Source organism: Crinia signifera, chromosome 1 (genome assembly GCF_055691185.1).
Source record: "Crinia signifera chromosome 1, ASM5569118v1, whole genome shotgun sequence".
Taxonomy (NCBI): Eukaryota; Metazoa; Chordata; class Amphibia; order Anura; family Myobatrachidae; genus Crinia; species Crinia signifera.
In genome coordinates, this window is record NC_139217.1 from 336,524,873 (window position 1) to 336,549,758 (window position 24,886).

The 24,886-nt window shown below is 44.2% G+C and overlaps 1 protein-coding gene and 1 pseudogene across 2 annotated transcripts in view; both read left to right on the forward strand.

Moving 5' to 3' along the window:
• Window positions 1-24,886, forward strand: part of DTX1 (deltex E3 ubiquitin ligase 1) — an 83,910-nt gene that overhangs the window by 35,276 nt on the left and 23,748 nt on the right. The gene's annotated exons all lie outside the window — the stretch shown is intronic.
• LOC146040683 (5S ribosomal RNA) lies at window positions 179-298 on the forward strand (annotated as a pseudogene).

The following is a 24,886-nucleotide window of genomic DNA, read 5'->3' on the forward strand; positions in this document are numbered from 1 at the left end:
CTTCTGTTGCCAATGGCATTGCAGAAAAATCGGGGATACTGTAGCAAATGAGAGAGCAGCGTATCCCCGATTTTTCTGCAATGACATTGGCAACAGAAGATTAGGTGTTACTTTATAGCAAAAAGCAGAAGCACATATAAGCCTCTCACAACCCAAGTACGCTCTCATCCATCGGTGCATTTACTGCCATACATCACTGGCACGCCTGATTCCCATTCCGAACTCGGAAGCTAAGCAGTGATTGGCCGGGTTAGTACTCGTAAGGGTGACCGACGGGGAATACCCGGAGCTGTAATACACCGGATTGCAGAAACCACTTGGTCAAGGAGCAAATGATCTCTTTTTACCTTGCCTGCCTTCCTCCTGCATTCAAAAGATTAAAAAGTATTAAACTATAAAATAATCATACCGCAAAGTCCACTTATATAGGGGTTGAGTGTCACGCGTCAAGTACACCTCAGTGAGAAACTTGGTCGGTAAACTTGTCCGAACCATTTAACTCATCCTAATTATTTACTTGTATTATCTCACATATTGAATCATTTTCGCCACCAAGAGTTCATTTGTGACTATTATTCTATATATATTATGTTCATTATGTATATTGTCAATATTATGTGTCACGCGTACTGATATTTTAGCAAAAGTTCTTTAATAAAAGTTACATTTTAAGACATCCAATCCATTACATTGTACAAGTGTGGCCCAAAAACCTTGTTGTTCTCCCTTCGTCACCCTTGTGACAAAATATTTTTTCTGTATTATAGGAAGGTACTGTCTATGGTTCTCCCCGTATGACATGATTTGTCCTTATTCTCACACTAGTTATGCATGTGCAGCATTTTCATGTGTTTCAGCATGGTTTCATCCAGCTGCAAAAATGCATTTCTTTTTGCCCACCTCTGCAGGATATTATTTACTTGCAGAGTATAACAAAAATGAGAACTCTGAATGCAGCATGTTCAAAAGTTTGGGCACCCATCCAGTTGATTTATTACAGCATTTTTTTTTTATTTGGTTTCTGTTTTAGATCTTAAATTAAAAATGTTTAATACATAATATAACACTTCTAACATCTCAGAGTATTGTGCCTCGTCTACTGGCTCCTATAAGCTGCTGACTTTAGATGGAAAAATAGAGGGAGCTCACAATGCAGGGGAAGGCTATGAAAATGGGTATTTTCACTGAGAAACTTCAGTTAAAAAGAAAGTTTAGGGAAACTGTTAAGCCCCATACACACTTGCCAATTCCCACGACACCATATTGGCAGCGGCGGGGGGCCGGTAGGGTGCTGGCATCCAAAAGTGCATACATATATGTTGATGCCGGGAGGAAAGGGATCGATTGCGGGGGTGCACAGGGGGAGCGATGGTGATGCTGCAGCATGACCGTTGTTAACGAGGACCTACCTCATCTGAACATGCAGGACAAGAGAGGGGGTCTTTAACAATGCTCGGGAAGGGTCCTTCTTTCTGATCAATATCTTTTCCTATATCACCTAGTGTGTACACTGAATATCTTCAATGATGCATACTCCTGGGCATTCTTATTGACCTCCTCCTGCATGTTCAGACAAGGAAGCTCCTCATTAATGGAGGTCATGCTGAAGCTTTTACTGTATAGCCTAGTGTACATGGGGCTTTAAAGTTGATGTGAGATCTGACAGGCCCAGAAACATCTTTGATAAAACTGCTCATAAACTGAACAAAAATGCAAAGCAGGACCCTTTGGAGCAATGTTTCTCCTCATAATGAATACCTCCAGTGGAATTTTAATAAATGTGTCAGTAAAGAGAATGGGAAACATGCACCGTTAGGGCTTCCTGACATCTAGGGGCAAAATTTAGCTTGGATCGCTAATCAGAGAATTCATAGAATTCACTGTGGACTAGGATTCGGGATTGAAAAATGCTCAATCCCGGGATTGGCTTCCATAATAAAAAAGAACCTGCCCGGCATATTTACTTACATGTGCGATGCGGCCTGGACCTAGGTGGTGCGGCTGGGAGCCTGGTGGGCGGGCGATGTTGCTGGGAGCCGGGTGGGTGCCTTTGCTGTTTTTCTGGGTGCCGGGCTGGAGTCAGGATGCAGGAGGAGGGGCGGGCAGCACACCTGGATTCGGGCAGGCTGTGCGTCTGTGAGGCTTGAATAAAAAAGATGATAATACAGCTGAAACTTGAAAAATTGGGCAAAAGTTCATTTATTTCAGCAATTCAACCTAAAATATGAAACTAATATATTATATAGACTCATTATATACAAAATCAGATATTTCAAGCCGTTCTTTGTTATAATTTTGATGATTATGGCTAATGAAAACCCCAAAATCTACGAAAATTAGAATATTGTGACATGGTTCAGTATTGTAGGCTCAAAGTGTCACACTCTAATCAGCTAATTCATCCCAAACACCTGCAAAGGGTCACTGAGCCTGTTAATGGTCTCAGTCTGGTTCAGTAGAATTCACAATCATGGAGAAGACTGCTGACAGTTGTGCAGAAAACCATAATTGACACCCTTCATAAGCAGGGAAAGCCTCACACAAGGAGTGGAAGGGAAAAGTGTGGATGAAAAAGGTGCACAAGCAACAGGGATGACCGCAGCCTGGAGAGGATTGTCAGCAAAAAAGGCCATTCAAAAGTGTGCTTCACAAGGAGTGGACTGAGGCTGGAGTTAGTGCATCAAGAGCCACCACACACAGACGGATCCTGGACATGGGCTTCAGATGTCGTATTCCTCTTGTCAAGCCGCTCCTGAACAATAAACAACGTCAGAAGCATCTTACCTGTGCTAAAGTAGAAAATAAGTGGTCTGTTACTCAGTGGTCCAAAGTCCTATTTTCTGATGAGAGCAAATTTTGTATCTCATTTTGAAACCAAAGTCCCAGAGTCTGGAGGAAGAATGGAGAGGCATACAGTCCAAGATGCTTGAAGTCCAGTGTGGTTTCCACAGTCTGTTTTGATTTGGGGGCCATGTCATCTGCTAGTGTTGGTCCAGGTCTACCTTTAGAGCACTTCATGCTTCATTCAGCAGACAACCTGTATGGAGATGCTGACATCATTTTCCAGAAGGAATTGGCACCTGCTCACACTGCCAAAAGTTCTAAAACCTGGTTCAATAACCATGAAATTACTGTTCTGGATTGGCCAGCAAACTCGCCTGACCTGAATCCATGGGGCATTGCCAAGAGAAAGATGAGCGACATGAGACCAAACAATGCAGAAGAGCTGAAGGCTGCTATTGAAGCACCCTGGTCTTCCATAACACCTCAGCAGTGCCACAGGCTGATAGCATCCATGCCACACCGCATTGAGGCAGTAATTCATGCAAAAGGGGCCTGAACCAAGTACTGAGTACATATGCATGATTATACTTCTCCAGGGGCAAACGCAGGATTTTCAGAAGGGGGTTTTCAAAGGGGGGGGAGCAATGCACGGAGATGGATACTTAGGTGACCCAGTATATGCCGGGTCAGTTAAAGTATTATAGATAGACCAAATGTATATAAATAATAATAATAATAATAATAATAATAATAATCAAAATAAACATTATATATATATATATATATATACATACATACATACATACATACATACATACATGGGCATCAACAGCAGTATATACCCCTGGGCATAGCAATGTATTGGGGCCTCTACCGATTATATCAACCGCTCAGCATGTAGGGCCTGGATCAGTAATTTCCACTAATTACCCCTTTACTGCACAGATGGTGGGAGATGGGGTGGTAGAAGGGGGCATTGGGCTGAATTAGGGGGCCCTGATACATAACTTCCAGGGTGGTAGAGGATGTTTAATACGCAGAAGAGGGGTGTATAGTGGAGTGGGCTTATTTATTATTCATAATTTTCTGGTGTGAGGACAGCTTGCTTGACTGCAGATATCTCCATTTCCTGGAAATAGATTTCTTAGATTTTAATGGAATTAAAAACTAGAGAATCCCACCTATCAAATGGTATTGGGGACTAGGGGATCAGAATTCAGGAGGCAGAGCAATCTGCCAACGAGTATATAAAACGACATACCAGGTGTGTGGAGCTGGAGCAGTAACCAGCTACTGGAAGGCTGATATCTCTAGTTTTGGGAACAGTAGAGACAAGATTCAAGTGTCCGTCAAAGGGGGAGAGTCCCAGCTTTTGGAATTTACCCTCAGAAAAACTCTAAGTCAGACAGAACCTGAAATATCTGACTGGGAAGAGCAATCAACAGGCTTGGACGGGGTCCACTGCTTTGAAGTCAGATATCTCCGGTTCCCAAGGGCCGATTTTTAAAATTCTTGTACCCATGGAAAGAGGGGACCCTCAGCTTTCAGCCTCGGGCCCTTAGACTCATGGGGGGGTTTCTGGGTACTCAGAAACCCCCCCTGCGTGCGCTACTGTTCTCAGAGGGCCAACATTTCTGTATTTAACCCCTTCCCGACATTTGACGTACATGTACGTCATGGTCGGGAAGGACTTCCCGACATTGGACGTACATGTACGTCATGGCTTGTAACTGTCACTGCGTCTATAGACGCTGTGACAGTTAGGAGATGTCTGCTGTCCCTGACAGCAGACATCCCCCCTCGCCGCCCAGGGGGGGCAGGGGTGCCCCCCCCGGTCGGCGATCGCTGTGATTGGCTGTTCAAATCTGAACAGCCAATCACAGCTATTTCTGTGTTACCGGCGGCTATGCCGCTCGGTAACACAGAAATCGGTGGTGATCGGTGCAGCACCGATCACCACCGATCCGCAGACACCCCCTCCCACCCCCCCGGCAGCTCACCGTCCAGGGCAGCAGGCCAGCAGCACCCGGCAGTCGCAGCCGGAGCGCACGCAGCGTGCGCTCCCCCCGCCCACCCCCGTACCCACAGCAACAGCAGCAGCAGCAGCATGAGCTGCTAAAAATAAAAAGAAATCAAATCAGCTCAATTTTATATATATATATATATATATATATATATATATTATATATATATATACACATGTGTATATGTGTGTGTGTATATACATATATATATATATATATATATATATATATACATATATATATATATATATATATATATACACATACACACACACACACATACATATATATATATATATATATATATATATATATATATATATATATATATATATATACATATATATACACACATATATACACATATATACATATACATACACACACACACACACATATATATACATAGATATTCCCGACGTATATATACGTCATGGTCGGGAGGTACTTCCCGACCGAAGACGTATATATACGTCATGGTTTTACTGTCACCGCGTCTATAGACGCGGTGACAGTTTGGAGATGTCTGCTGTCCCTGACAGCAGACATCCCCCCTCGCGGCGATCGCTGCGATTGGCTGTTCAAATGTGAACAGCCAATTGCAGCGTTTTCTGTGTTACCGGCGGCTAAGCCGCTCGGTAACACAGTGATCGGTGCTGTACAGCACCGATCACCACCGATCGCCAGCCCCCCCCCCCCTCCCACCCGGCAGCCCCCCTCCCTCCCACCCACCCGGCTGCCGCAGCGCCAGCACCGCTCCCACCCCCCCGCCAGCCGCAGCGCCAGCCCCCATCCCAAAGCTGGTGACCAAAATGGGGTCACTTGTGGGGGGGTTCCACTGTATTGGTGCTTCGGGGGTCTTGCTAATGCGACATAGCACCCACCATTCATTCCACCACCAAAAATCACTCCTTCCCTTCTGAGTCCTGCCATGCACCCAACTGGTATTTTTTGGTCACATGTGAGGCATTGCCGTACTCGGGAGAAATTGGGGCACAGATTTTGGGGTGCTTTGTCTCCTTCATTCCTTGTGAAAATTAAAAATTTTGAGCCAGAACTGCATTTTTCTGTAAAAAATTACATTTTTTTACAGAAAAATGCAGTTCTGGCTCAAAATTTTTAATTTTCACAAGGTATGAAGGAGAAAAAGCACCCCAAAATCTGTGCCCCAATTTCTCCCGAGTACGGCAATGCCTCACATGTGACCAAAAAATACCAGTTGGGTGCATGGCAGGACTCAGAAGGGAAGGAGTGATTTTTGGATTTTGCAGCACAGATTTTGATGGAATGAATGGTGGGTGCTATGTTGCACCAATACAGTGGAACCCCCCCACAAGTCACCCCATTTTGCAAACTACACCCTTCAGGGAATTCATCAAGGGGTATAGTGTACATTTCAAACCCACAGGGGTTTCACCAATTTTGATACAACTGAGCTGTGAAAATGAAAAATTTTTTTTTTTTATTTTCACTGCCAAGTTGTACCACAATTGGTGAAACCCCTGGGGGTTTGAAATGTACACTATACCCCTAGATGAATTCCCTGAAGGGTGTAGTTTGCAAAATGGGGTGACTTGTGGGGGGGTTCCACTGTATTGGTGCAACATAGCACCCACCATTCATTCCACCAAAATCTGTGCTGCAAAATCCAAAAATCACTCCTTCCCTTCTGAGTCCTGCCATGCACCCAACTGGTATTTTTTGGTCACATGTGAGGCATTGCCGTACTCGGGAGAAATTGGGGCACAGATTTTGGGGTGCTTTGTATCCTTCATTCCTTGTGAAAATGAAAAATTTTGAGCCAAAACTGCATTTTTCTGTAAAAAATTACATTTTTTTACACAAAAATGCAGATCTGGCTCAAAATTTTTAATTTTCACAAGGAATGAAGGAGACAAAGCACCCCAAAATCTGTGCCCCAATTTCTCCCGAGTACGGCAATGCCTCACATGTGACCAAAAAATACCAGTTGGGTGCATGGCAGGACTCAGAAGGGAAGGAGTGATTTTTGGATTTTGCAGCACAGATTTTGGTGGAATGAATGGTGGGTGCTATGTTGCACCAATACAGTGGAACCCCCCCACAAGTCACCCCATTTTGCAAACTACACCCTTCAGGGAATTCATCAAGGGGTATAGTGTACATTTCAAACCCCCAGGGGTTTCACCAATTTTGATACAACTGAGCTGTGAAAATGAAAAATTATTTTTTTTTATTTTCACTGCCCAGTTGTACCACAATTGGTGAAACCCCTGGGGGTTTGAAATGTACACTATACCCCTAGATGAATTCCCTGAAGGGTGTAGTTTGCAAAATGGGGTCACTTGTGGGGGGGTTCCTAACTTTTAGCATCTTATGGTGCCTAGAAACCTACATGGTGCCTAAAAAATAATCTCATAAAAAAGGGGCTCCAAAATCAAGTAGGTGCTCCTTCTATTATGAAGCCTGTGGTTTGGTCACCGTGCACACTAGGGCCACATATAGGATATTTATGAAAACAAAAGAATTGGGGGAATCAATTTTTAGTCACATTTCTCTAGTAAAATCTACTGTATTCGTTAGAAAAATGTATTAAAATTGAAACTCTGCAAAAAAAATGAAATTTTGAAATTTCACCTACACTTTGTTTTAATTCCTGTGAAACACCTAAAGGGTTAACAAACTTCCAAAATGCTGTTTTGAATACTGTGAGGGGTGCAGTTTTTGAAATGGCATCATTTATGGGGGTGTCTCACATACAAGTCCCTCAAAGTCACATCAGAACTGAACTGGTCCCTAAAAAAATCAGTGTTTGAAATTTTCTTGAAAATTTGAGAATTTGCTATTCATATTTTACGCCTCCTAGTGTCCAAAAAAATGAAAAGGAAGTTGAAATAATGATGGCAACATAAAGTAGACATATGGTCTATGTTAGTTATTAACTATTTTGAGTGGTATGATTATTTGTCTCACAAGCAGAAAATTTAACATTTTGCAAATCGCTAAATTTTCCATTTTTTCACGACATTTTGGTATTTTTCACAAAAAAACACAGACTGTATCGACCCAAATTTACCACTAATTTGAAGTACAATGTGTCACGAAAAAACAATCTCAAAATCACTGGGATAAGTAAAAGCAAAAAAAAAGTTATCCCCACTTAAGTGAGACATGTCAGATTTGAAAAAAATGGCTCTGTCAGGAACGCCAAAACTAGCTCTGTCAGGAAGGGGTTAAATAAAAAAATTTTGATTGATTTCATGTAATATTCAAATTTTCTGAGATTTTGGATTTGGGGTTTTCATAACCTGTAAACTGTAACCATCAAAATTATAACAAACAAAGGCTTGGAATATCTCACTTTGCATGTATTGAGTCAATATAATATATTTGTTTCACCTTTTAAGTTGAATTACTGAAATAAATGAACTTTTCACATTTCACCTTTATTAATGTCAGTTATTGGCTTCACTTACTCTTTCACTGTCACTCATACAACAAACTCTGAACCCCATATTTTGTTGCATACATTTACATGCCTCACAGTGTTGAGAAACTTTCCTCCAATGTTTATTAATTGAGATGCACACTCTGCAGTGGAAACCATTTTGCTTAACCCATCTATGCCCCGTCCCATAAAATGGCAGCAACTAAGTAAATATCGTGTTTCTGATGTCAACTGGCACTTGCGCCTCTTATGCTGTGCTGGCAATTTTAAAATGACTCATGTCCTAAAATATAATAAAATATATCACTATCATGTGTGATAGTTTTAGGTCACGCTAAGTTGCATTAGACAGTGCAGTGAGTATGTACTGTAGATCACACACATAAAAATTTTTATTCTCGATTCTCAACAGCTAGGCATTCTGCTTGCCATTACCAATGAAATGTGTGTAGAGGAAGATGATTCCTTTAAAGTAAATGATTTTATCATACAGATAGTGCATACTTGCCTACTTTTGAAAACTAGTTTCAGGGAGATTATACTTGGTAATAGAATTTTCCAAAGCGCCCCAGTGAGAGGGGAGTGTCATGCTCCTCCCAAAGGGCATGGCTAATTCCATATATCGAGAGATTGTGAAAAGAGATTGTGAACGTGGCCCCTAGAAGCGTGGGTGTGTACTGCTACATCTGAGAGGACTCTTTTAAAATTACTTATATCCAAATGTAGATGAGCCCCAAAGCAGTTAGTAAGAGCTACTATACTTGGTAAAGTGCTGGGAAATGGTGCTGATGATTCAATGTAAATGTGTCTATCTCTCATTCCTTTTATCCCCCAAAAATGTAACAGTGTAATGTGGGCTAAGTGAAATGAGGGAGATTGCTAGACTAATGAGGAAGAGAGGGAGATTGCTGCTATTTCAGAGAGTCTCCTGCAAAATGCAGAAGGATAGGTAACTATGATAGTGCTTGTCAGCCGGTCTGCAGGATTGCCAGATTGCATGTTCGCATTGCTTGATTGCATGCATACTGGTGGACTGGCTGATGGGGATGCGCAAGCGTCTCACTCCATCACCTGTCCCAGTCAGCAAGGTGGCGGGGAGAGGCGGCAGGGACTGGGGGCAGGCTGGGTAAGCTGCGGGGAGACAGGCAGAGGGCTGCTACAGCCTCCGACAGAAGGGCTCGTGCGCGTGCTCCCCCCTCTGTCGGTGGACGGTGATTGGCAATAGAAACACCAGGAGCAGTTCAAATGAGAGCTGCTCCATCTGTAATTTAGAATATTAGGAGTGGCAACAGTCATCATTAACAGAACCCTTAGGAAAAGATCACTGTAATGTAGTACGTAGCATTGTGTACTTCTGTCAAGGATACTTTGAAAATTGTGACTGTAGAAGCGGTTTTCTATTGCTGAGTTACCTTGCGCCTCCTCTGCAACTGGTGTTTTGCTGCATCTGCTGTAAGTAGAAAAATGCAAATTGTAAATAAAAATATGGATGTTTTGCTGTTTGCTGGTTGTGTCTGAAAAACACAAACGTGCCCTGGCGGTTTTGAGGAGGATCTGTGATGTCAGATTGTCTAAGTCGCAGATTTGTGTACGACTCAGACCTACTCACATTTGCACAGATGGTTCGGGAGTCGTGTATGGATTTACAAAAGAATCGCTTATTTATTTAATTTAGCACCTTCTAGAAAATAATAGATAGAATCATTAGGCAACACTCCCATATCAGTAAATTTACCCCTCCGTGTCCCAGCAACAGTGTCATGTGGATTATAATATGCTGTTTACCTGACGATGGGGGTTTGCACCCCGAAACGTTGTAGAATATATTTCAGCTATTTCAAAAACATTCTGGAGTGCCGTGCCGTGGTTAACCTCGTGGGCTCCCATACAACTCATGTATGTATATATATATATATATATATATATATATATATATATATATCTTATATATTTGGCTACATCTGTCACTCAAAGTGTGCCTGAAGCTGTAACGCGGGGTGGAGCCTCTGACTCACATGACTGACTCACACGACAGAGAACCAGCATAGACACAGCTACTCACCAGACACACCAGGTAAGCGCCCCACACCTCCATACCTCCCAACATAACCCTCTCCAGGAGGGACAGAATGCTATGTTTGTGGACTTCCATCTTAATTTATGATTGTCATCACCTGTTTTAAACAGGGTAATTGATAAGAAAGGTGTTTAAGCACAGGTGATGGTAATCCATAAATTAAGAAGAAAGTCCAGAAACAGAGCAATGTGTCCCCCCCCCCTCCATTCACGGCAACACCACGATTAAATGGCACATGCAAAACACTGACATGGCTATGGTCGACAATGAAAAAGGTTGACATGAGTTTTTGAAGATTTATTTTTCACTTTTTCAATGTTTTCATATTCATTCTCATGTGTCGACATGGACACCAATGAAGTGCCACACTTATGTCAACATTTACATGTGTTGACCTTTCTGTGTTGATTTTTTCTTGTGGCGATTCGCGGCACCCCCCCCCCCCCCGGCGACCCCCCTCCCGCGATTCACAGCACACCCCCCCCCCCCCCAATTTGCGGCGACTCCCGCGATTTGCGGCCCCACCCTGTGACACACCCCCTCCTGCGATTCGTGGCACCCCGCGACCCCCCCTCCCACGATTTGTGCCAACCCCCCAGGCCCCCCCTTCCTCGCGGTACCCCCTACCCCCCGCGACCCCCCCTACCGCAATTCCCCCCCCCTGTCATTGTGGCAACCCCCCGCCCCTGCGACCCACCCTCCCACGATTCACTGCAACCCCCCGCGTCCCCCCCTCCCACGATTCGCGGCACCCACACCCCCCCGCGACCCCCCCTCCCGCACCGCAATTCACGTCATCGACTTACGACCCCTTCTCCCGTGATTCGCAGACACACCTCACCTCCCCCCCCCCCACCCCCCGCTCGCGATTCACGGCAACCCCTGGATTAAATGGCACATGCAAAACACTGACACGGCTATGGTCGACAATGAAAAAGGTTGACATGAGTTTTTGAAGATTTATTTTTCTTTTTTGATTGTTTTCATATTCATTCTCATGTGTCGACATGGACACCAATGAAGTGCCACACTTATGTCAACATTTACATGTGTTGACCTTTCTGTGTTGATTTTTTCTTGTAGCAATTTTTTTACAGTGACAACTATGTGCACGTCAATCTACACATCATCAACCAATTCTTTGTATAATATATAACACCTGTTCTGTTTTACTGTAGGTGTTTTAAGTCAGATCTTTTACTGCTACTATTACTGTTTATGTAAATGCATTACTGCTACTATTACTGTTTATGTAAATGCATTCTGAATGACAGCAACATCCTACCATCCTTCTACAAGAATATATAACCAACTAGGTGATTTATCGCGCCCCGTGCCCCCCCCTCCCGCAATTCACGGACCCCCCGCGCACCCACCCACGATTCACAGCACCCCCCGCACACACCACCCTCCCGCAATTCGCAACCCCCCCTCCCGCAATTCACGCCCCCTCCCACGCTTTACGGACCCCCGCCCTCTCCCGCGATCCGCGGACACCTGCGCCCCCTCCCACCCTTGATTCACGGCACCCCCCACGCCCCTCCCACAATTCACGGCACCCCTAAGCCCCTCTTTAGTCCCCCGTATACTCACACACCCCTATCACTACCCAGCTTCCTGCTCTCCTGAACCGTAACTGGGGAGTCGCTGACGCTGACGCTGTTTTGGCCACATGCCCCTATCTTGCCTCATAGCCCAGCCTCCTGCTCTCATTTACCCTAACTCCCACCCAGTAGGAGGAGACACTGACTCAGGGCCACCATCCATGTTTTTAGGAAAAAAATCTTTTTAATTACGATTTAAAGGAGGCTGACAGGAATTCAAATACCTGCTACTCTATAGGCAAATTCACCCACTCCAATTTAAAGGAGACAGACAGGAATTTTAAGACCTGTTTCATTTTAGGCCACACCAATTGGCTTTATACAAACCTACCAGCGGATATAAATTTATATTCCCATCATAGGTCTTAAGAATATTATGCCTTACATTATTGATCTATTCCGGAAAATATTTGTGTAAGCGGAGAAAATATCCCACAGATTTCACAAATATCACGACTGTAAGATTATTGTATTTCCCCTGATGAAGTCTCTGTGAGACGAAACGCGTTGGGATTGTCTACAAGCGTTTTTACCCGATTATCCTGTGAAGAAAATAAACAAACAAAATATTGGAAAAGATCTCCTTTATCACTTCATTGGATACGGATTTTTGCAAATTTGTATTTGAATTCTGTCTTAGGCGCCATACCACTATTGGGTAAAAAAAATATATCTATATATATATATATATATATATATATATATATATATATATATATATATATATATATATATATACAGGGCTATTTTTTTGCAGGCTCTAGCAGGAACTGTGGCCCTTATTCTAGTTCACTCTTTCTGACAAAATATTTCTTAGATAGACAAAACCATGAGCACTGCAGGTGAGGCAGGTGTAAAACTCCACCCAAATCTAATTATCTCTGCACAAGTAACACCTGCCTCACCTGCAGTGCTCATGGTTTTGTTCATCTAAGAAATATTTTGTCAGAAAGAGTGAACTAGAATAAGGGCCACAGTTCCTGCTAGAGCCTGCACAAAAATAGCCCTGTATGTATATATATATATATATATATATATATATATATATAAACACAGAGATGACCCCGAGTGTGTCCTCAAAAGTATAGCAGCTACTCTATAAAAATCCCCCCTGTTAGCGGGAGACAGGTGAAGGGTACAAATGGAATAGAATAGAGAGCGCTAATGTATCCACCACCTTTTTGAGATTGAGTGATGTGCTTTGCCACGAATGTGAATGTACAAAACAACCGGTATTAACAAGACATATTTATTTTTATTAAAGATTCTTAAAACTTTATTATCCATGGCTGTTTGTTCATCTTAAAGCAGTAGACAACACGATAAGTTTCCAATCCTACTCGTTTCGTCTAGCAGGCTCCATCAGGGGTTTACACTGTAACATGGGTGGTAGAGAATGCCGAAATTAACAAAAAGTTAAAACTACATAAATAAATATTAAAAATTCATAAGGAATTATAGTACATACCAAGTAGGTCATATATTGGGACCTGGTTAGAATGAGTCCTAATTGGTAATAAATGTATTTTCCCAACATCCAAATAATCTGGAACATTATAATATAGCAAATAAAAAATGGATATAATTCCTCATAAATGTGAGGTGAGAGGAGAATGTCAGATAATGGAGAACAGAAGAGGAGGAGTGGATTGGCTTACATTCCTGTCGGATGTGTTCTATTCTCGTGGTATACTGAAAAAAACTCAAATAGGCATTGCCTTACCCCTCCCGCGTCCGCCGCCGGTCTTGTCTGCGGCCCCGCCCCAGTTCTCCTGGCTCCTGCTGTTAATGAAAGGGACACTCACAAAATGGCTACCCCCATACAGCAGACCATTTTAAGGATGCTAGAAGAGGTCACCATATGGGGGCAGCCATTTTCTGAGTGTCTCTTTTCATAAGCAGCAGGAGGGAGCCGGGAGAGGGTGGCAGGCAGTGTTCCCTCTAAGCTGTGCGCGTTGTGCGCGCGCACACAACTCGCCGAGCCCGCGCACAGACATTACAACTGAGCGCACAAAGGTTAAAATCTTGTTTTAGTGTGCCACGAGTTAATAAGGTTGAAAATCACTGCTATAGTCTATATGTGTGGTGTGTGAAGTCTGTAAACATTCAAATTGCTTTATTAACTCAACAGAACTCGAAACCTAGGCCTGTATACGTTATGTGACGCACAAAAATGTACATTTCCTTCCAAAGTTGCACAGCCAATATCTTTTTCTGCACAAAGCCTTCGTAAAATTAGAGGGAACATTGGTGGCAGGTCACGGCGGATGGCAGTGGGTAACTAAAGCCCTGCAGACCCCCTGGCGCCCACACCTTCATTGCACCTCCCCACCACGGCGGGCGCTGCGGGGCTATAGTTACACCACTGTGTAGGCATCAGTAAGGCGATGAACTGATGAAAAGCTGCAGTGTTAACATTATTATATCTAAATGCCTCAGGTTTATTACACCTGCCAGTTATTCAGATACTTAGTTATATGTAACACTGCCATAGCTAGAATACATTGTAACAACACACTTTAGATACATTTTAACAACTAAATAAATTCAGACCACTTATTAATACAATTAAGTTAAGCCCATTATACATTAGGGCTAATATAGGGAGTATCTTCAAGAGCTTTATACACTTATTCACTTCACAGCAACCTCTGCATATATAGTATGGGTTTACAACTGAAGTAAATTTACCACTTCTATCACAGCGCAACTTACCTTAAGAGGATATAGAACCAAAGCTTCTGAAACAGCAAGTGTGTAAGGGATAGTCCTGGGACCTGTTATATAGTGATTGATTGATGAGGTCACTTCCAGTATGCCCCATCCTATGGCTGAGTACCGAAAGGACAATTTTAAAATAACGGGTTAATTAATTCTCCAACCTCACTGAGCTCTGACTCAGATACCTTGTTAATGCCATACTTAAACAAGGGGGAACGGCCCAAGCTAATGTAATAAGTAATCATAGGGACGAGTGAACGCTACTCTTGCGTTTGAAATGTGCGTTCCAACTCACACACAGGTAAAAGGAAACCAGTGGCGGACAAAATTTCCAGCGGGGGCGCCCAAAACATAGTTACGCCACTGAACTACACTGACTTTTTTTCAAGTTGCAATAACAGACAGACACAAAAGGTTACTCTTTACAGCAACGTTTCAAGCATTTACTGCTCGTCATCAGACTCGAAACGTTGCTATAAAGAGTAACCTTTTGTGTCTGTTATTATTGCAACTTGTAAAAAATCCGCAGAGTGCCTTCCTCACAGCTGGTGTTACTAAGTGGATGCCCTCCACTCAGATAGTGAGATAATATTATTGCTCAACGCAAATGTGCCTATCCTTGGAATGTCTCTATATATATATATGTATATATATATATATATATATATATATATATATATATATATTATATATATATATATAGGAATACAAATTCTGCGCAAAATCATTAATGAAATAACAGCTTTCCGTCTGTGCAGAAGGTATGCAGTGCAGCTCACTCCAAATGGGGCTAGTCAGGCCTCAGGTATATTGGAAAATGTGGAAAAAGGAAGAAGGAGCGCACACATGAGCCAAATGTTTAGTTTTTACTAAAAAGTCTGCATATAAGCTCATACAAATCAGTAAAATAAAGCCAGCATGAGAATAGTCACCAACAGTATAGCACGCTAACAGGTACGGGATCTGGGGACTCCAGGCAACTCCGACCAAGATGTACAGCGGCAGCAGCGTTCTCAAATATAGAAGGTGTATGGCACGGGATCTGGGGACTCCAGCAACTTCCGACCAAAGATGGAACAACGGTGACAAAACTCTGGGCACAGCACGCTGAGGGAACGGAACCTGGGGACTCCAGACACTCCGACCCGGATGGGCCAGCGGCGGCAGCAGCAGCGTTCTCAGCACGGCAAGCAGCAGACAGACGGGAATCAGCACAGGTGATTGGGAACGTCAGGAGGACACGCCCCAATGCGTTTCGTTGTGGGACTTTGTCAGGAGGCGTGTCTTAGGTAAGTATGTTCTCAGTTATATAGCCAGCTCATTAACGTCAATACAAAACAGCCTATGCTTAATCAGTGCTTAATAGACTCAATTACAATATGATGGGAATACAGAGACTTAGAGGACTTTTAACCAGGGACGTGCAGTCAGGGGAGGCAGTGCCTCCCCTGTCATTAATGATTAACCATAATTAAAATAATACAAAGAAAATACTTATGACACATATTATGTGTCATAAGTATATGCTTTATATTATAATCATTTTTACCCCTTTAAAAAAATATATATATTGGTCTAGGAGGCACCAAGTGCAGTGCCTCCTGCTAACAATGTAAATGTCCAGAATCAGGGGGCGGGCAGTGGGCGAAGCCGAGCACTGGGCTGTAAAAGCCCATTCAAAAAAGCTATAGAAACGGCACCTGTGGCAGTGCCTCAGTGACAGGGACTTGCTTTCTGCCTATATGAAAGTACGCCCCTGTCACTGAGGCAGATGTGATTGGGCAGGCACATCTGCTCTGTGACCGGGGCGTGCATTCATAACGGAGAAAGAACGTCCCTGACTATCACTGAGGCACTTTCAGGCGGCGTCCAAGGCTGATTAACTGCCTTTTGACGACTGCTCCTCGCCGCCCGCTCCGTGTCTCCGGCTCATGCGGCTCTAACTGTGTGGATTGCAGGCAGTGGGGCTGACAGCAGGGAAGTTGGGTGGCTTACCTAAACCCGCCGGTGGGTGCCAGATGCCGGCTAGGCGCCGCAGCAACTAACTAACCCAGCGTCACTAGTCCTGGCCCCAAAGGCAATCCCCTGCACCCTCCGAAAATGTTTTAATTTTTTAATCCTTGCTGCCGCCGACGCTTCCGCAGTGAAGGGAGGAGCAAGGCTGGAGGTGCGCTCTCCCTGCACTGCTTACGCTGCTGTGTCTGACCTGTAGCTGCCGCTGTGACAGATCAGACTGACAGCATAAACAGCGGGTCCACACAAACAGGCACAGGCTGCGCAGCAGTGCGCACTCTGAAGTGACTTTAAACCCCCCCGGCTCCCGTAATGTGTGGCATTAAAGCGCCCCCCCCCCCCGCTGTGTAGCTTTAAACCCACCCCCCAGCTCCCGTACTGTGTGATGCCCCGGCGGCATTATCCTACAAACCCCCGGCTCTCATACTGTGATGACTGAGCCACTCCCCCCCCCCCCCCCCCAATGTCCGGCTCCCATACTTTGTGCCCCAGCAGCTGCTTCACCCACCAACCCCTGACTAATGTACCCTGATGCCTTGGCCGCCGACCACCCCTGCTGCTCCATCTCCACCCAGGCAGTGTCTTCACATGGATTGTAACAGCACCTAATGCCGGCCGTGCTGCTGCACTTTCCTCCTGATACCCGCAAGCACAGACTGGAGGTAAGTTGTCACTTCCCTGCACTGTGCACTTTCATTGTTCCTTTCCTTCATGCCTTCTCCCTCCCCCCCCCCCCACCCCACACCTCCCTGACCACAGTATGCACTCCAACTACATTCCTTACAACCCCTGCATTATTTATTTTGCCAGCCACGCAAACCCACACCCCCTCCAGTGACTCCCTGTAGTGGACATTGGTAGCTCTGTCAACATAGTGTCACCGTGTATTGTGTACCCCGATAGCCAGTCCAATACCCCCATCCCCTAGTGTGATCCCCTGTAGCCAGCATCCAGCCACTCCATGTAATGTGCACCCCCATAGTGAGTCCAATAGTAGTAGTAGTAGTAGTAGTACGTTTATTTATAAGGCGCCGCAAAGTGTCCGCAGCGCCGTACATAGCAAACAAAAAAATTACGAGGTAATGTACAGGGTGTGTTGATAAAATACAGCATAAATAGGGGTATAGCTGGTAGAACTAAAATCAGCATCAGTTCAGAAGTAGGTGTCAAAAATTGTCGAGGAGACCTGAAGATGAAGTAGAGGAATGGAAGAACAGGACAGGAGCACAGGTGAGGTAAAGAGGAAGGGTGAGTACGTGAGGAAGGAGGGCCCTACTCATAAGAGTTAACATACTAAAAATAGGTGGGTGGACGAACGAAAAACAATAGGATAAGTAGGAACGGAGGGGAACGGAGGCAGGATAGGAGGATCAAAAGAGGTTAGAAGGAGGGATAGGCTAGTCGAAAAAAGTGGGTTTTAAGGGAGCGCTTGAAGGAGGTAAGGGAATCAGAAAGCCTGATGGGTAGCGGGAGGTTGTTCCAGTGCAGGGGGGCAGCGCGAGAGAAGTCTTGGACACGGGAGTGGGAGGAGGTGATTAGGTGAGAGGTCAGTCGGCGGTCAGTGATGGAGCGAAGAGGACGGGAGGGAGTGTGGATAGAGATCAGTGAAGAGAGGTAAGGAGCGGTGGAGGAGGAGAGAGCCTTGTAGGTGGTGGTGAGGAGTTTAAAGAGAACTCGGAAAGGAATGGGGAGCCAGTGAAGAGATAGACAATACCCCCGTACACAGCCTGCAGCCACCCCCTGCAGTATGCACCCCTGCAGACAGCCTTACCCTACACTTATCCCTAAGTCCCCCACTAGTGCCCATACCGAACATGCCCCATACTTTTAATCAGCATGCCATCTCCATCAATATTGGCATTCTGGCATCGAGTTTGAATTCCAGGCGTCACTATTCTGATTGCCAGCATCCCAACAACAGGGATGTTAACCGCATACCTATTGTATATATGGATGTGTGTGTGTATGTGTACTGTATATATGTATATATATATATATATATACTAGGTGATTCATCGCGCCCTACGGGCGCTCTTCACACCGTCGTAAGGGGCTGCGCCCCCTTAATTTGTGAACATTTGTATATGAGAAAGATGGTTAGAATTGTATGAAAGATGGCCTGTATTGCAACTTCAGTTACAGGTGAAATGTGTTAAATAAAGAGCATATGATGTGGAAGGGGGTGTGTATTGTTTTGTTTAATTAAAAAGCGGTTACAGAGTAAGATGTACATTGATAGTGTAGATGGTACAGTGACATTTGTTGGTGTGAAGGGGGGGCTGTGTGTGCATGTTGTTTAGGTGTGTGTGTGTGTGCAATAGTATAGTAGGGTGTTTTTGAGTCAGCGGCTCCCCACTGGCGGAGGTCACGACACAGGAAAACAGGAGGCTGGGTAGTGATGTGTGGACATAAGGGGGACTAAAGAGGAGGGTGGGAGATACTGTGCAGCGTCTGCCAGTGGGTGAGGGTTCAGTGTGGCAGTACAGGAGTACAGGATGGTGGCCCTGAGTCAGTGTCTCCTCCTACTGGGTGGGAGTTAGGGTAAATGAGAGCAGGAGGCTGGGCTATGAGGCAAGATAGGGGCATGTGGCCAAAACAGCGTCAGCGACTCCCCAGTGGTGGAAGTTACGGTTCAGGAGAGCAGGAAGCTGGGTAGTGATAGGGGTGTGTGAGTATACGGGGGACTAAAGAGGGGCTTAGGGGTGCCGTGAATTGTGGGAGGGGCGTGGGGGGTGCCGTGAATCAAGGGCGGGAGGGGGCGCAGGTGTCCGCGGATCGCGGGAGAGGGCGGGGGTCCGTAAAGCGTGGGAGGGGGCGTGAATTGCGGGAGGGGGGGTTGCGAATTGCGGGAGGGGGGTGTGTGCGGGGGGTGACGTGAATCGTGGGTGGGTGCGCGGGGGGTCCGTGAATTGCGGGAGGGGGGGGGCACGGGGCGCGATAAATCACCTAGTTGGTTATATATTCTTGTAGAAGGATGGTAGGATGTTGCTGTCATTCAGAATGCATTTACATAAACAGTAATAGTAGCAGTAATGCATTTACATAAACAGTAATAGTAGCAGTAAAAGATCTGACTTAAAACACCTACAGTAAAACAGAACAGGTGTTATATAGTATACAAAGAATTGGTTGATGATGTGTAGATTGACGTGCACATAGTTGTCACTGTAAAAAAATTGCTACAAGAAAAAATCAACACAGAAAGGTCAACACATGTAAATGTTGACATAAGTGTGGCACTTCATTGGTGTCCATGTCGACACATGAGAATGAATATGAAAACAATCAAAAAAGAAAAATAAATCTTCAAAAACTCATGTCAACCTTTTTCATTGTCGACCATAGCCGTGTCAGTGTTTTGCATGTGCCATTTAATCCAGGGGTTGCCGTGAATCGCGAGCGGCGGGTGGGGGGGGGGAGGTGAGGTGTGTCTGCGAATCACGGGAGAAGGGGTCGTAAGTCGATGACGTGAATTGCGGTGCGGGAGGGGGGGTCGCGGGGGGGGTGTGGGTGCCGCGAATCGTGGGAGGGGGGGACGCGGGGGGTTGCAGTGAATCGTGGGAGGGTGGGTCGCAGGGGCGGGGGGTTGCCACAATGACAGGGGGGGGGGAATTGCGGTAGGGGGGGTCGCGGGGGGTAGGGGGTACCGCGAGGAAGGGGGGGCCTGGGGGGTTGGCACAAATCGTGGGAGGGGGGGTCGCGGGGTGCCACGAATCGCAGGAGGGGGTGTGTCACAGGGTGGGGCCGCAAATCGCGGGAGTCGCCGCGAATTGGGGGGGGGGTGTGCTGTGAATCGCGGGAGGGGGGTCGCCGGGGGGGGGGGGGGTGCCGCGAATCGCCACAAGAAAAAATCAACACAGAAAGGTCAACACATGTAAATGTTGACATAAGTGTGGCACTTCATTGGTGTCCATGTCGACACATGAGAATGAATATGAAAACATTGAAAAAGTGAAAAATAAATCTTCAAAAACTCATGTCAACCTTTTTCATTGTCGACCATAGCCATGTCAGTGTTTTGCATGTGCCATTTAATCGTGGTGTTGCCGTGAATGGAGGGGGGGGGGACACATTGCTCTGTTTCTGGACTTTCTTCTTAATTTATGGATTACCATCACCTGTGCTTAAACACCTTTCTTATCAATTACCCTGTTTAAAACAGGTGATGACAATCATAAATTAAGATGGAAGTCCACAAACATAGCATTCTGTCCCTCCTGGAGAGGGTTATGTTGGGAGGTATGGAGGTGTGGGGCGCTTACCTGGTGTGTCTGGTGAGTAGCTGTGTCTATGCTGGTTCTCTGTCGTGTGAGTCAGTCATGTGAGTCAGAGGCTCCACCCCGCGTTACAGCTTCAGGCACACTTTGAGTGACAGATGTAGCCAAATATATGATATATATATATACACACAATGCTGCAGTCTGGCACTCCGAATAACACAGAAAACTTGCCAACCAGTTGGCTTGAAAACAGTTTTTCATTAAACTGAAACGCTGCTTGATACTACGTATCCTTCATCATTATCCGAATGCCGCACCTCCCCAGCTATACATCTCACACGCCTCAATCTACGCCCCCGAAGGGGCATTTTAGTGACAAAGGCTGGTGGGGGGGGGGGCCTTTCAATATTTTGCTATGGGGCCCACAACGTTCTAGTTACGCCCCTGGGTCATATATACTGTATGGTGTGTGGGGTGAAATATATGTAGTATTTAAGCTAAGTGTGTATGTTAGGGGTGATTGTTAATGTATTATATAAGGGGCTGTAGCCCACAGAGGTGGGATTCTGGTTGCACAGAAACCCTCTGACAGCCCAAGTTTTTTTGTGAGCTGCTGACGTTCTGCCGCTGCTGCTGAGGGGTGGTAGGTTTCTAGTTTATAAGGGGTATATCATATGTAAGGGGTATAGTGGTGTAGCTTGTGAGGATAGCATATCTGTGAGAACATGGGGCCTAATTATAGGTCACATATTAAGTGCAATCTGGTGGCGGCTTGGTGGAGCCAGTGCTGACGGGGTCTGCGGAGAGTGCTGGGTCCAAGTTGCTTCTGCGCTGACAGGCAGAAGCTGTTTTGCCTGTCTCTGCTGCTTATGCAGGTGGCAGCTCCTACACCAGCCTTCAGCGCAGAAGCAACCAGGACCCAGCGTTCCTAACAGAGTCCGTCGGTGCTGGGCCCCACCAAGACAGTGCCTCACGGACCAGTAACCTCACCGCACGTCACTGCTTTTAACAAATTACAACCAGGGGAAAAAAACATCGCTGGTTGAAGTTACAAAATATATAGAAACAATCTAACAGAAGTTAGCTAACTTTAATAAAGAAGAATAATAGTACGTATATACATACAATTAAAAAATATTCAAAAGAGAATACATATTTAGTAAAACATGAAAGAAAAATATCTCAGTCACTATCTTATTTTTTTCTATAAGACACGGCTATCAATAAAAACAGATAATGATTATGCATAAAACTACACTAATCCCTGTATAATTGGAAATAAAAGAAAAATTTGAAAAGGGAGAGAAGAAAACATGCATTAGAATATAATAATAATAAACAGAATACCACAGTAAAAATATATAATAAATGTATATCAAAAAAGAGAGAATTATAGATCTAATGCGGGGTGAATGGATACTGATCTACACCATGGATCGGCAAGGACATGACCACTATAGGAACAGTGCAGGAGCAAAAACTCAACAACAACACTGTGCCAGTGGTCAAGACCAAACAAAAACATTATACGTGCAGAAAAGGTACAATATCCACCCCCTCGTTAAGACCAAAAGGAGCCAGCGTTTTTAGGGTATATATCCAATAAGTTTCTCTCTTGCTTAACTTGGTCAAAATGTCACCACCCCTTTCATCCAGAGTGATATGTTCAATAGCTTTGAATAAAAAGTTATTGTCAAGATCAGAAGAGCAGCAAGAAGCAAAGTGTCGAGGAACACTATGCACTAATACTTTGTTTTTTATATTCCTGGTGTGTTCGAGGATACAAAGTTTTAACACACGCTTGGTCTTTCCAATATAATTCTTTCCACATTTTTAAGACAACATATAGATAGCGTGTGTAGTGAGGCAGGTCATGTGACTTTTTAGGCTCCAAGAGTTAGTGTGGTCAGAATTCCAAAATGTGGCTCTTTCTTTATCGGCATACTTACAAACTTTACATTTGCCGCAGGGATAGAAGCCATTAATGGTCAACCATCCCTCATCCTTATCATGGACCGTTCTTAACATACTGGGAGCCAGTGATGATTTTAAAGGTGCAGCTTTTTTAAAAATAACTTGGGGTCTGGATGGTAATATAGTCTTCAATATCGGATCTAACATGAGTATGTCCCAATGTTTGGTTAATATTCCTCTAATTCTGTGGCTACTGCTGTTAAATTGAGTCACAAAAGGAACCACATTTCTCTGATCATTCACTTTACTCTTGTAACTCAAAAGTTCATTCCTGTCTCTATTAAAAGCTCTTTCTTTACACTTTTCGACCAATTCAAGAGGATAATCTTTTTCCAGAAACCTTTTACTGTATATATCAGATTGTTCCTCAAATTTGATATTACTAGCACAATTCTTACGTACTCTCACAAATTGTGAGTACGGAATATTGTTAATCCACTTTTTGTGATGGCAACTATTAAAGTGGACATAGGAATTGCTGTCATCCTTTTTAATATAAATATAATTTAAAGTACTGGTTTCAATTTGAGGATTTTCAACAGACCAATCTGTGGTATCTAAAAACAAGTCGAGAAACTCTGTTTTATCTGTTTTAGAGGTGAACCTTAAATTAAAACTGTGTACATTGATACAGGACATAAATTCATTAAACAAAGTTTCTTCACCGTCCCATACGATGATAATATCATCGATGTAACGATGATAACTCACGATATTCTTTTTAAAAATTTGAGTGATCTCTATGTTGCATTCCTCCCACTGGCACAAATAAAGTTTCACCAGGCTGGGGGCATATGGCGTGCCCATAGCAACGCCACATCGTTGGGCAAAAAATTCGCCCTGAAACACAAATACATTGTTGGTCATAACGATTTTTATGCTATCGATAATAAATTTGTGAAATCTTTCATCAATGAAGAGGTCTCTATCTAAAAAGTATCTAATGGCGCATATATATATATATATATATATATATATATATATATATATATATATATGTAGGAGAGTCCGCACTCAGGGTAAGTCGTTGTCATAGGGGGTGCTCCAACAGATGAATGAACATCATAAAGGTACAGAGGTATATGAAATGGGCACTCACCAAGGTCTTAAATTCAGCAAAAAGATTTATTCACGAAATGGATGTATTTTCATTTCGTGAATAAATCTTTTTGCTGAATTTAAGACCTTGGTGAGTGCCCATTTCATATACCTCTATATATATATATATATATATAGAGAGAGAGAGAGAGAGAGAGAGTGATCCTGCTAGGATGTGGCAGGGCAGAGTGGTGTGGGGGCAGCATTTCCAAAAAGGTGCATGGCCCTGCTGCTGACATCACTATTGGGGGTGTGCGGGTTTTCTCCAAGCTCTTTGCTTAATGTGAATAGATGGCATGCGCATGGCATCTACTTATACGGTGATGGCACAGGCAGGCTGTTTTAGCATGGAATTGCTAAAGGGGCACGGCGCATTTTGTACTTTAAAAAGCAGAAGGGTACGGTGCCCTGCTAAATCAGCATAGCGTAAACTCTCTCTCTCTCTCTCTCTCTCTCTCTCTCTCTCTATATATATTTACACACACACACAGATATACAGTATACTGTATATCGCTGTGTGTATCCTTTACGTGTCTAGGATCCGGCATTCAGTTGGTAATCTCACATAATCCTTGTTTATCAATGGGGTGAGCAGGTGGTGTCTGTCCGGAAGCTGGCTTTTACGCATTGCCTGATGTCACATAAGGGGGGGCTAGGTAGCCACACTCAGGTATATATCCATGTCATGTGTGTGAGTGTGGGCTTCTGCCAGGTTTTCAACATATGTATACACTTACCCAGCAGGAGCATCATGAAGATAATATTACATGTGAGGTGAGTGGAAGTAAGGTTACAGATTGCATTCTTGTACATGTACAGTATGTACAGTATGATGCTTCTCTGACAGCATCTTAACTAAAAATCACTGTTGAAGTTATAGGCAATGCTCACAGGCAGTCAGTGCTGTATTTTGCAAAGCTGTATCTGCTTGTTGTATAATATGA